This window comes from Castanea sativa, chromosome 5 (assembly GCF_040712315.1).
Source record: "Castanea sativa cultivar Marrone di Chiusa Pesio chromosome 5, ASM4071231v1".
Classification (NCBI taxonomy): Eukaryota; Viridiplantae; Streptophyta; class Magnoliopsida; order Fagales; family Fagaceae; genus Castanea; species Castanea sativa.
This window is the reverse complement of record NC_134017.1, coordinates 55,200,082-55,213,139: the sequence shown is the minus strand read 5'-3', so window position 1 is coordinate 55,213,139 and position 13,058 is coordinate 55,200,082. Positions and strand designations below refer to the sequence as shown.

At 33.6% G+C, this 13,058-nt stretch overlaps 1 pseudogene; it reads left to right on the top strand.

The window, feature by feature from the left end:
* Nucleotides 1–594: 594 nt before the first annotated feature.
* Nucleotides 595–3,924, top strand: LOC142637057 (protein FAR-RED IMPAIRED RESPONSE 1-like; annotated as a pseudogene).
* Nucleotides 3,925–13,058: the final 9,134 nt, after the last annotated feature.

The following is a 13,058-nucleotide window of genomic DNA, read 5'->3' as shown; positions in this document are numbered from 1 at the left end:
TGATATGATTACAAATCAATTTGGTAGGTAAACATAGAATTCCATCACTCAAAGAGATTCAGTAGTGAAATTATTGCAGGCAGTATTAGTGATTATTCATTCACATTCAACGAATAAGTTTGTTGTTTTTTGTAAAGTGATTCAAGCTCTAGATTAATAAGAAAGTGCTGCTTTTTCTTGATTCAACCGAAGAAGTAATGAAAGCATTGAAAAGGGATTCAAATGTTATGGGATTATTTTATGCTTGAATACGGTGTTGCAATCCCATTTGACAGAATTTTATATGACAGAATTTTTAAAGTTTATATGACAGAATTTTTAAATTTTATGGGATTATTTTATGCTTGACTAAGTTGTTGCAATCCCATATGACAAAATTTTATGACAGAATTTTTAAAGTTTATATGGCATAATTTTTAAAGTTTATTGGATTATTTTATGCTCAACTACGGTGTTGCAATCCCATGACATTTTTATATTTAAAGTTTTGTATGCTTGGCTCCTGAATGGTTTAAACTTTTGTATTTTTTACTAGATAATTGAATAGTATTTCTAATGGAAACAATCATGAGATTGTCAGACAATGAAGACTAAATGTCTTCAGATGAAGAAATTGTCATTGATAAGGAAGAAAATGAGCAAAAGTTAGAGATTTAAAAGATTAAAGAAAAGGAGCATGAGATCAACAATATTTTAGATGGAAATGGAATTGTTTTAGAACCAAAGGTTGGAATGATGTTTAATTCAGAAAAAGAAGTTAGAGTGTATTATAAGCAATATGCTAGACAAGCAGGTTTTGGTGTGTCGAAGAGAACCTCTAAACTTGGACATGATGGGAATTTAAAATATTTCACTATTTCATGTGTTAATCAAGGCAAGGCAAAAAGTAAGGCAACTAATGCTCTTAAACCGAGACCAAAAAAAAAATCTGGAGTGCAAGGCCAAGATTAATGCTACTTGTTGTCCTAATGGAAAGTTTACATTGACTACTGTTGTGCTTGACAATGTCCATACTTTGAGTCCTAGAAAAGCTAGATATTTTAGACGTCATAAACAGATGGACTCTTATGTGAAAAGAAGGCTTGAATTAAATGATAAAGCTGGAATTCGTATCAGTAAAAACTATAAATCTATTGCTATTGAAGCGGGAGGATTTGAGAAGCTTCCATTTGGAGAGAAAGGCTGTAGAAATCATGTTGACAAAGCAACGCGGCTTCGACTTAGGGTGGGAGGTGCTAGAGCACTTCGTGACTATTTTGTTAGAATGCAAGAGAAGGATGATTGGTTTTCTTATGTAATGGATGTGGATGATAGATCTTGATTGAGGAATGTGTTTTGGGCGGATGCAAGAAGTAGAGCCACATGTGAATATTTTGGGGATGTTATAACATTTGACACAACATACTTAACAAATGCATATAAAATGCCATTTGCTCCATTTGTAGGAGTGAATCATCATGGTCAATCAATACTTCTTGGGTGTGGTCTAATATCAAACGAGAGTGTTGATACTTTTGTTTGGTTGTTTGAATCATGGATGAAGTGTACGTCAGGTCGAGCTCCAAAAGCAATTATAACTAATCAAGACCAAGCAATGAAGAGGGCAATTGAAATAGTATTCCCTGAAACTAAACATAATTTTTGTTTATGTCATATAATGAAGAAAATTCCTAAGAAATTTAAAGGATATTCTCAATATGAGGCGATTAAGAGGGATATAGACCACTGTGTATATGACTCCTTGAGTCGTGATGAATTTGAAGATAGCTGGCAAAGATTACTTGAGGTGCATAATCTTCAAGATAATGAATGGTTGCAATGGTTATATTATGAGTGACATCATTGGATACCAACATATGTGAAAAATACATTTTGGGCAGGAATGTCTACTACACAACGTAGTGAAAGTATGAATGCTTTTTTTGATGGTTATGTGGGGCCGAAGACTACATTGAAGCAATTTGTTGATCAATATGATGAGGCCTTGAAGTGTAAAATTTGTTAAGGACATATTTTTATAGTTAGCTAATCTTTTGACAAAACGCATTTTACTTGTATTTGGAATGATCTAGGATGTATTTAATACTTCAAAGAACATATTGTTCAAGTCTAGTATTAAAGCCATGAAGATTGGACTAAGAAACAAGTGAAGAAAATATGTTTACTAAAGTTGGACACCTCCTGGACACCTACTAGACACCTGCGGACAGCTGCTCGACAGATAGCTATCTATCAAGGTTTAATGAGGCTCGACAGATGATATCTATCGAGGTTACGGAAATCAAAATTTTCAGATCTAATTTTTGGGTCAGGCTTTTGTATTTGTGTGGAGTTTCTTTTCTCATAATCCTAGGCATATATAAGGCTTATTTTAGAAGCCGTCACATAAGAGAATATAATGAGAACAATTGCAAAAGGTGACCGAAGCCTTATTTTTTCAAAAAGAAGCTATTGCATCTTTGCGCTTTAGGGTTTTGTAGCCAAGTGCTTCTTGATCTTCATTGTTAATGAAGTGAAGAACTTTGCAACCAACATCTTCTTCTCTAGTTGGTGATTGAAGTCACGTACTGGAATCCGCACAATTGGTTAGTCACTTACTAGGATTCATGCATTAAAGGGTGGCGTTCATATATTGAAGAGTTCGGAGGTTTTGAAGCGGTAGAAAGTTTCTACTGTGAGTTCATCTGCGGAGATTGTAGAGTCTAGGGACAAATGTTTTGTACTAGATCTAAAACTTCTCTTTACTATAGTGGATTGCTTTTCGGAAAGGTTTCCCCCCAAGTTTTTTACTGTGAAACTGGTTGGTTTTATTGGTTTTCCTGGGTCATCATATCTTGTCTTATTTACTTTTCTACTGCACTTAGTTTTGACATGATATTGATGTTTGTTTGTTTTTAACAAGTTTATGAATAATAAATCTAATTAACAAATTGAGTTTAAAACTTGTTAATTGTATCAACCAGGGTCTAAATTTCCCAACAAGGTTGAAAAAGAGAACACAGAATATTTTATTTCTCTAACTTCAAGAGTTCCATGCATAACTCATTATGCTATTGAGAAGCAATTTCATGACAGTTATACCAATTCAAAGTTCAAGGAGGTTCAAGATGAGATTAGGAGGAAAATGTATTGTCATCCTTTTCTTCTTAAACAAGAAGGTGCAATTTCTACATATCAAGTTGTTGATGAGATAGAAATTGATGATGATACAAAGGAAGTAACCTTCCATGTTTACTTTAATGAAGATGAATTGGAGGTACAATGCAATTGTTGCTTATTTGAATTTAGAGGAATCCTCTGCAGGCATGGCTTTTATGTTCTCATGATGATAAAAAAAATTAAAATATTGCCATCAAAATATATTCTTCCACGGTGGAGTAAGGACTCGAAACAAAGATATACATTTATTAAATGTATTTACGATGAATTGAGTGGAAATCCTGAAGCACAACGTTATGATAAATTGCACACTTCTTTTTATGAAGTTGCATCAATGGCCTCAAAAACTGAAGAAAGTTGTATGATTGTGATGACAGTTTTAGATAAGCTGAAGGAGAAGTTGAGTCTGAATGTGTCAAATAGTGAAAGTGGTCAAACATCTCATCACACACCGGGTGCAGTGACAATATCTAATGAAGTTATTAATGGGACATCAAAGGAATGTATTAAGGTGCTTAGTCCTTTAGTTGCTCGAAGTAAAGGGCGACCAGTGTCAAAACAAAAGGAATCTAAAACAAACCAAGTGATTAGGAAATTGAAAACAAGAAAGAGACAAGAAGGGAACAAAACTAGCAAAAAAAGAAAAGAAAAAGGAAAATAGGTACTTCCTTATTTAATTTTAACTAATAATCTATTTTATTAGTTTCTTTGTTGTATTACATATATTTTTTTATCTAAATAACTTGTCTAATTCATCTATTTCTTTCTAATGAAAGAATTCTAAAGTGGCACAAGAAATTGAAGTTGATGCAGGTGAAATTGGTTTGCCTACTTTAAGTACTCCACAAGAAGATCATGAAATGGGATCACAAGAGAGAAGGAATGTTCAGGTATTAAGAATAAGTAAAAATTATGAGATTAATTGTTTGAGATTTTACCCTTCTTAGTTTTTGCATAATTTTTTCTCTTGTATATTTAATTTTTTAGATTTATTTTCAATTGCACAGTGTCATCTGAGTCAAGGTTCTAGTGATGGATATATGATGCCACATTTTGGCTCTCCTTTATTTCCTGAAAACCAAATGCTGGTATAATTTACCAAATGCAAATTTTCTTTATCTCGCCTTTGACTTAAATGTCCTAGTCCCTTGGTTTTTGCATAATTCTTTCTCTTTTGCTTGATATGTAATTCTTTTAGATTAATTTTCAATTGCACAGTGTCATCTGAGTCAAGGTTCGAGTGATGGATATATGATGCCATATTTTGGCACTCCTTTATTTGCTAGAAACCAAATACAGGTATAATTTATCATTTATAATTTATTCTACACTAATCAAATCACGGTAACTAGTATTAACCCAACATAATTTGGCACTGCAGGAAGCAATATACACCAACTATCAGTTATTCCTTAACTTTTATTCAATGTTATACTTGTTAATAGTTTGAGATTTAACCTTTTTTTTAATGAAATTCGTAGTTGTAGGGTTATCCAAATCAATTTTGGGGAAGTGGATGTCAAGTGCCAAATACTGACCAGCTTAGTGTTTATGAAACACCACAACATCATATAATCAACTTGAATCATTTGGATATGCTACAAGTATTGTTACTACATTGTATATTTAACTATGTCAATTATAAGCACGTTGATTTGTAAATAATTTAATACATTTTCTTTTGTTCTTTTTGTAGGCTCAACAGCATGGGCATTAGTTTAAGGATCAAGATGCTGGCAAGTTCAGTTAAAATTAAGTTCAAGTTGATCAAGATGACAAACTTTTTGTTTTTCCTTTCTGTGTTGAACACAACATAGTTCTTCATTTGTAATGGATATTATGGTATTATTTGCCTAGGGAAAAACTTATATTTTTTTAAGCACATATGGTGACTTACAACAAAACCTTTTTTTTATTCAACATTATTTGAGCTTTACGTCTATGGATGTCTTTGCTCTTTATTTATGTTATTAAGAGATGGACATGTTTGATCCTCATTATGTTCAAGTTCGTTACATAACCTACTTCAACACGAACTAGATACAAATACAACAATAGAATACAAAGAGGCATACACTGTAATACAACAAAGCCTCTACTTGAATAGAGGATAACTCATTATCAGATTCGAAAAACAACTAAACCATAAAGCTAAAAATAAGTAAACTAGGAAAAACATTGATAATAAACAATTGGGCAATAGCAAATTTTATCAAGGTACTCCATTCCTCTTCTTTTTCTATATATATGTACAATATTAATGGGCATACCCTTTGCCAAGTTAAACTAATGCAATTCTTAGAAAGCATCCACCAATCCATATACATCTTCTAAAATTCTGCTATCCATAAGACTGACAGTTATCTAAAATAAATAATAGCTTGACATCTTACAATACAAAATTAATCATCTAGTGTACAAATTTTTTTTGGAGTACTCTTGATTGGAGAGCTGATGAGGCAACACCAAACTAAATGAAAGTTAAATGTTGAGCCCAACATAGCTCCTTTCCAATTCCATATCCATATGATGAATATGTTGAAGTTCAAAACCATTAAACTATTTTGCCTCCCTTGTCATTGTTTTAGTTGCTGCTGAAATTGTAGAGTAGAAGTTGATTGAACAAGTTCAAAGAATAACACAAACACAGCTTATTGTCATCACTGTCATTATCAGTATCTTCTATTTCACTGTCGGGGAAAAAAAGAATGAAATGTAAGCAAATCACAAACACAACTACATAACGAGCATAAAATGAATATGTTTGCCTCAATTAGCAATAGATAGTGTGCAATGTGCTATTGAAAGTCCATCTGATTGCATTAATTTAAAATATATGCATATTCTTTTAAACTAAACACATAGACACATATAGGTAAGCACACGTTGACTGGTTGAAGACAATGGTGATTGAAGATAAATTTTAAAATCCATATACATCTTGTATGTCTATGATCACTAACTTGACTATCAAAATAGTTGTTTCTTAATGATGCATCAGCATGCTTATAAACAATACAAACGAAGCAAGAGCTAGTAATTTTAACAAAAACAATAAAATGCAAGGAAATAAAGAATTGTACAGTAAAGTCTTTAATCATGTACAAGCAACTATTGATCATAGAACAAATAAGAGGCTCTCAAAAATAAGAGCCATCAACATCAGTAAGTCCTTAGTTCAAATAATGGGACAACAAATAATGCCTTCTCCAGATTTTCCAATAGCATCTTTGAGGCTACAAAACCATCAATAGTCCAAGTTTGGAATTCTTTTTGAAAACCAGCAATAGACAAGCTCAAAATACATAAAAATTCTTTTTGGTTATTAGTTATTTCGACCCATTCCATCCACATGATTATATAATTTATTGGATTGCCTCAAGGCCATAAATATTACAGTACTCTACAACAAATTTGCATATGAATTACTTGAATAAAAAAACAAATTTCAATACTGAAACAATGTAAGCGTTGTTGTTATCGGGAGGGAGGCAGATGACATGGAGACACCATGCTCACAGCGGCATTGGCAGAGATGGGATTGCAACACCGTTCTTAGCCATGGTTCCGACAGCTTCTGCAACGATTCCAGCGAGTTAGCGGCAGCGTTGGTCGGAGTCTGAGAATTTTATAGCAAGGAGGGAAGGCGCGAGGTAGAGGATTTGAGGCCAGGGTTTTTCGCCGTCATGTTTTGTGTTTAGGAGTTTGTTAGCACTGATGAGGTGAAGCGGGAATCGCAGGGAGGGCTTGGTCTGAGATGGAGGCACCGTTCGGTACTGCTGAGGCGTAGAGGGAAACGCAAAGAGGGAGGCGAAGAGAAGGAGAGGGTTTAGAAGGAAAGTTGATTTAAGTAGCATAGAGAGGGCTTGGTCTGAGATGGAGGCGCCGTAAGGTACTGTTGAGGCAGGGAGGGAGAGGGTTTTGTTGCAAACATGATTTGGGTTTCTTTTTTTTCTTTTTTTTTTAATTTACTTTGTTAATTTCTGACATGGTATTTTAGTTTTTAAAAAGTTGAGGTGGAGTATGCCACATCAGCAGTTTGTAAAAATGTTTGTAGAATAATTTATGTCTGTAGCATTATTCTTTTGTAATTGTACATGAATCAAACACATCTATATATCTAAGTGAGTTAATGAGTGTAAAATATTAAGAATCAAATATTAATGAGCTATGAAATAAAATTTAAAAACAAAAAACAATCACATATACTCAATAAAAATCACCACACAACTTTCTCAAAAAAAAAAAAAACACACACACACAATAAAAATTATCACAAGTTCTATCTTATTAAAAATTAAAAAAAAAATGATCATAGCTATTATTAAATTTATGTAAGAATTTTAATATATGACTAACTACGTTTACTTTTTTTGAAAAATAATATGAGCAATTGGATGGTCAGATTGAGAGAACATAACTATATAAGGACACAGCACATGTCCATCACGCACCATACTTAGATTTGAAATCTAACTGTTGGATTTGAAGAGCATAATGAAAGGTTAATTCTGGTATATTATGGTCACAATCAAACGGTTGGATTTAGAGAAAGACGTGGTCAAAGTTTAGTCAAAGTTGGTCGAACCCGATCAAACTTAATAGATGGTCCCGTAACCATTGGACTTGGTGAAATTTGTATTCAAATCTTGATCATTAGGATTGAAGAGGATGGTGACATATTGATGTTGGTGAAATTTGAGACCAATTGGATGGTCAAATTGAGAGAAAATATATAGCCATATAGGTACACAACACGTGTCCATCACATGCCATACTTAGATTTGAAATCTAACCATTGGATTTGAAGAGTGTAATGAAATGTTCCATTTGGTAAACTATGGTCACAATTAAACAGTTAGATTTAGGGAAACACGTGATCAAAGTATAGTCAAAGTTGGTCAAACCTGATCAAACTTAATAGATGGTCTCGATACCACTGGACTTGGTGAAATTTATATTCAAATCTTGATCATTAGGATTGAAGAGTATGGTGACATATTGATGTTGGTGAAATTTGAGACTAATTGGATAGTCAGATTAAGAGAATCGATATAGCTATATAGGTACACCACACATGTCCATCACATGCCATACTTAGATTTGAAATCTAACCGTTAGATTTGAAGAGTGTAATGAAAGGTTCATTTGGTAAATTATGGTCACAATTAAATGGTTGGATTTAGAGAAAGGCACGGTCAAAGTTTAGTCAAAGTTGGTCAAACCCGATCAAACTTAATAGATGGTCTTGATACTATTGGACTTGGTGAAATTCATCTTCAAATCTTGATCATTAAGATTGAAGAGTATGGTGACATATTGGTGTTGGTAAAATTTGAGACCAATTGGATGGTCAAATTGAAAGAACATAGTCATATAGATACACAACACATGTCCATCACGCACCATACTTAGATTTGAAATCTAACCGTTAGATTTCAAGAGTGTAATGAAAGCTTAGTTCAGGTAAATTATGGTCACAATTAAACAGTTGGATTTAGAGAAAGACGCGGTCAAATTTTAGTCAAAGTTGGTCAAATCCGATCAAACTAAATAGATGGTCCCGATACCACTGGATTTGGTGAAAATCATATTCAAATCTTGATCACTAGGATTGAAGAGTATGGTGACATATTAGTGTTGGTGAAATTTGAGGCCAATTGAATGGTCAAATTGAGAAAACATAACCATACAAATACACAACACATGTTTATCACGCACCAAACTTATATTTGAAATCTAACCGTTGGATCTGAAGAGTGTAATGAAAAGTTAATTTTGGTGAATTATGGTCACAATCAAATGGTCGGATTTAGAGAAAGGCAAGGCTAAAGTTTAGTTTAAGTTGGTCAAACCTAATAGATAGTCCTGATACCACTAGACTTGGTGAAATTAATATTCAAATATTGATTATTGGGGGCATCAATTGGTTAGCGGCAGCGGTGGGTGCTAATAGAGAGAGACCCAATCTAGGATTTGAGAGTGAGAATGCATGGTGGTGGGAAGATTGATCTTTGGGTAATGAGATTAAGGATGTGAGATTTTAATTTGAGAGAGAGAGAGAGAGAGAGAGTGTGTGTGTGTGTGTGTGTGTGTGTGTGTGTTTAAAGGGATACAATCGGATGAGAAATGAAAGGGCTAGGGTCTAAATTGATAGATTTAGATGGGCGGGGAGGGGGGGGGGAAGGGAAAAAATTGGACTAATTATGGGCAATTCAAAGGTCTATTGCGGCGGTCACAAAACCGCCGCTATAAACCAAAACAAACGCCGTTAAATCTTAGCTATAGCAATGGGTTTATGGGGCGCCAATATAGCTAGGTATAACGCCGCTAAAACATACATATTGTGGCTCTCCATCAACCCGTCGTTGTAGTACGCCGTAAAAGACTAGATTTATAGCGGCGGCCCACTTGAACGCCACAATAGAGCTGATGTATAGCGACAATCCGCAAGAACGCCACAATAGGTGACATATAGCAGCGTTTTTCGCACTCGATGCAAAATGCAAAAAATGAAACTAGCATTGGAATGAAACTTACCAGAAATGAGTTAGTCAGTCTCTAGTGAGTGGGTTAGCTAGGATTAAAACCTTCGACGAGTGCGAAGCCTGGGCCGGGACCGGAGCCTGACTTGAAGAGAATGGCGATGGCGAGGACGCGAGGCAGCGGCAGTGGAGATGGAGTTAATGGCGAAAGCTTGGCTGAAGTGAGAGTTTGGAGAGAAGGAATGTTATTTTGAGAGTGTGAAAAGTGAGAACCTAAGGACAAATTTTAGCTAGAAAACTTGTTGTAGCTTTAAACTACAACCTTACTCAATAAAATAAACATTATTATATATTTTTAAAATCTAACCATTGATATGCATGTTTTTTACGCTTTTAATATACATGTCAAATTTTATGTCAATCAAATATTATTTACTACATGATCTATAAGCTTATATTTTATGTATAATTTTAAACTACAAAAATTTGCAATTTAAACAATTTAGTGATGACATAGCTATGGATCTTTAATTTTCTAGAAGTTTTGAAAGTATGGAGGCTATAAGAAGAAAATTTAATCTTATAGTAGATTTGTCAAAATTCATCTTCAATAAATAGATATTAAGTAAGGATGTAGCCTAAGGCTACTATTGGGGACATATTTTTATGTAATTGGCATATCCTTTAACAAAACGCACTTTACTTGTATTTGGGTAAATCTAAGTAGGTTCAAGATGATCATTACAAGTGGTTAAATTGAAGACATGAAGATTACTCAAGAACTGCTCAGGAAAAGTGCAAACTGAAGGTCTTGATACCTCCTCGACAGAAGCTCGATCTGTCGAGATTCATTAAAGCTCAACAAATGTCCCGATCGATCGAGCTTACGGGATTCAGTTTATAGTCAGCAACGTTTTTACTCTAAAAGGCTATTTTTTTTATGGATTTGTATAATTCTTATTGGACTAGGAAAGCTCAATGTTTGTGTAAATCTATTTGGAATAGGAGAGCCAATTAAAGCTCCTATTTAACGGAGGTGGAAAAAGAAAAACCTAACCCAAGAGAGCTTCATAAGGTTTTCTTTTTGAAACCCTAGCCTTCTCCTACAAAAGAAAGAGTTCTTGCTGTGTTTCTTGTACGCCTTTGGGTTTTGTAACCAAGCAAAGTCTCTTGCACCAACATTAAAGATCTTGTTGGTGTTTCTATATGAAGTTGCTGCAAATCAACTACAACAATCAAAGGGTTGCTGTGGAGTTAGTCACGTATTGGGATTCGTGCAAAAGAGTAAACCACGTACTAGGATCCGCGCATCAAATTGGTTAGTCACGTACTTAGGAGTCGTGCATTGAAAGGAGAAATTGTCACTACAGAACAAGTCCAATTGGGTATTAGGGTAAGGGTTCAACTGTAGGTTGGTAAGGTACTTGGGATTCCTTTACATGTGATAATAGTGAAATTTTGGAAATGGTGACCTTAAAATCACCCGGTGGAGTTTTTGCCGTGTAAGTTTTCCCCATTCGTAAACAAATCACCGTGTCATTTATTTTCCGCTGCATACTTAGTTTAATTGGTGATTTGTTTGTACTACCACGCTTTGTATGTTAATTTGATTAATTAATAACTTTGCTAATTAATTAACTTAATTCATCACAATGGGTCAATACGTTTTTGGCCTATCAACTACAACCAATTTTGTAGCTAAACTTTGTCCAAAACCTAATAAGTGAGAAGGCGAAAAAACAAAGGGAAATTTTGGGGCTGAGAAATTTAAAGGTCTATTACAGTGGTCCAACCCGCCATTATAACTAAGAAAAAGCACTACAAAAAGGAGTACCTATTGTGGCGGTCATCTCAATGCCGCTATAACTTACATATTGCGGTGGTTTTCTATACCACCGCTATAGTATCTGCACAAAATGATATATTTATTGCAGCGGGATTTTGGAGTGCCACTATATCTAAGTTAACGCCACTAAAACATATATATTGCGGCAGTTTTATGTCCCACCGCTGTAGGACGCCGCAAAAGACTAGAGCTACTACGGCGGTCCCAAAAAACACCGCAATAGACCCTATGCACAGCGGCGGTCCTAAAAACGCCGCAATATGCGACATATAGTGGCTGATTTTGCACCTGCCTCAAAAAATCCACCACAATAGTATAGAGTTCTTGTAGTGTAATATTCAAGCATTTCCATGGAATGAGGCTTTTCAAAATAAATATTTTTTAGCCTACCATTTGAATTAATTAAGTCAAACTTTCAATTTGTATTTTTTTTTTCTTTACATTTTTTTTTTAAATTTCCCCTTGGCCATTTATTTTACATGGCTCTCAATTCTCAAGTTGCGTAACATGAAGACAGTCTATTTATATACTTACAAATATCAAGTTTTACTCTCCCACCCAAAAATCGCTTTCACTAATAATATCAAGTTCCTTCTCTCTTTTTTTTTTTTTCCTAAAAATATATAAGTAATGCTACAGTTACAAATTATTTTACAATATTTTAACAAATTGTTGTTGTGGCTCACTACTAATATCAACTTTTTATTTACAATTTACCAATAATCATTCACCACATTAGCAGTTTATTTATAAATTTTTTTTTTTTTTGAGAAACTTGTAAAATAATTTGTATCTCTAACATTACTCATGTGTAAGGTTTTTCATAACAAAACTGGGGTATAAAACTTTTTTTTTTTTATAGAAAAACTTGGATATAAATTAAAGACATTATCCAAAGGCCCTTTATATTTTATTTTATTTTTAATAATTTTGGGGCCCTAGCCTATTCTTTTTCCTTAATTTTGTTTAATCATTTTTATTATTTTACTTAAAGGGGTTGATACCTATACTAGGGTAAATCCTATTGACATTGGAACTTTGTGTTTAATTTCCCTACTCCCCAAAAGGCTAAACTATGATCAAATTGAAAGATATTAATTATAATTAAGTTTTTTTTTTTTTAACTCGTTTTGGTAGTCCATCTTTTTTTTATATAGAATAAACTTGCTAGCCCATCTCTTCTTCTTTTATAGTTTTATTGACTAGTTTTTTATTTGGTGGGACTTTTCGTGGTTTTATAAGAGTATTTCAGCTTTTAAAAAATATAAAGTATTGTACAACTCGTCTGATAATGAGTGTTTAGTAGTCACTTTTTGAGAAACAAACTAAAATAGCTTTTGAAATAGATTTCAACTTTTTTTACTATCTATCCCACTTTACAACAAAATCTACTAAAAATGTATCATTTTATGTCAATAATTTATAGTTTTATTAATGAGTGCAATGATCGATGTACCTATTAAAAAGGAATCTAATGGGTCACATAGTATTGGGAAAAAAAAAACAAATAAACAACAATCCTATTAATGAGTGTCAAAGTGAAGTGATTATGATTGAGTTTTTATTTT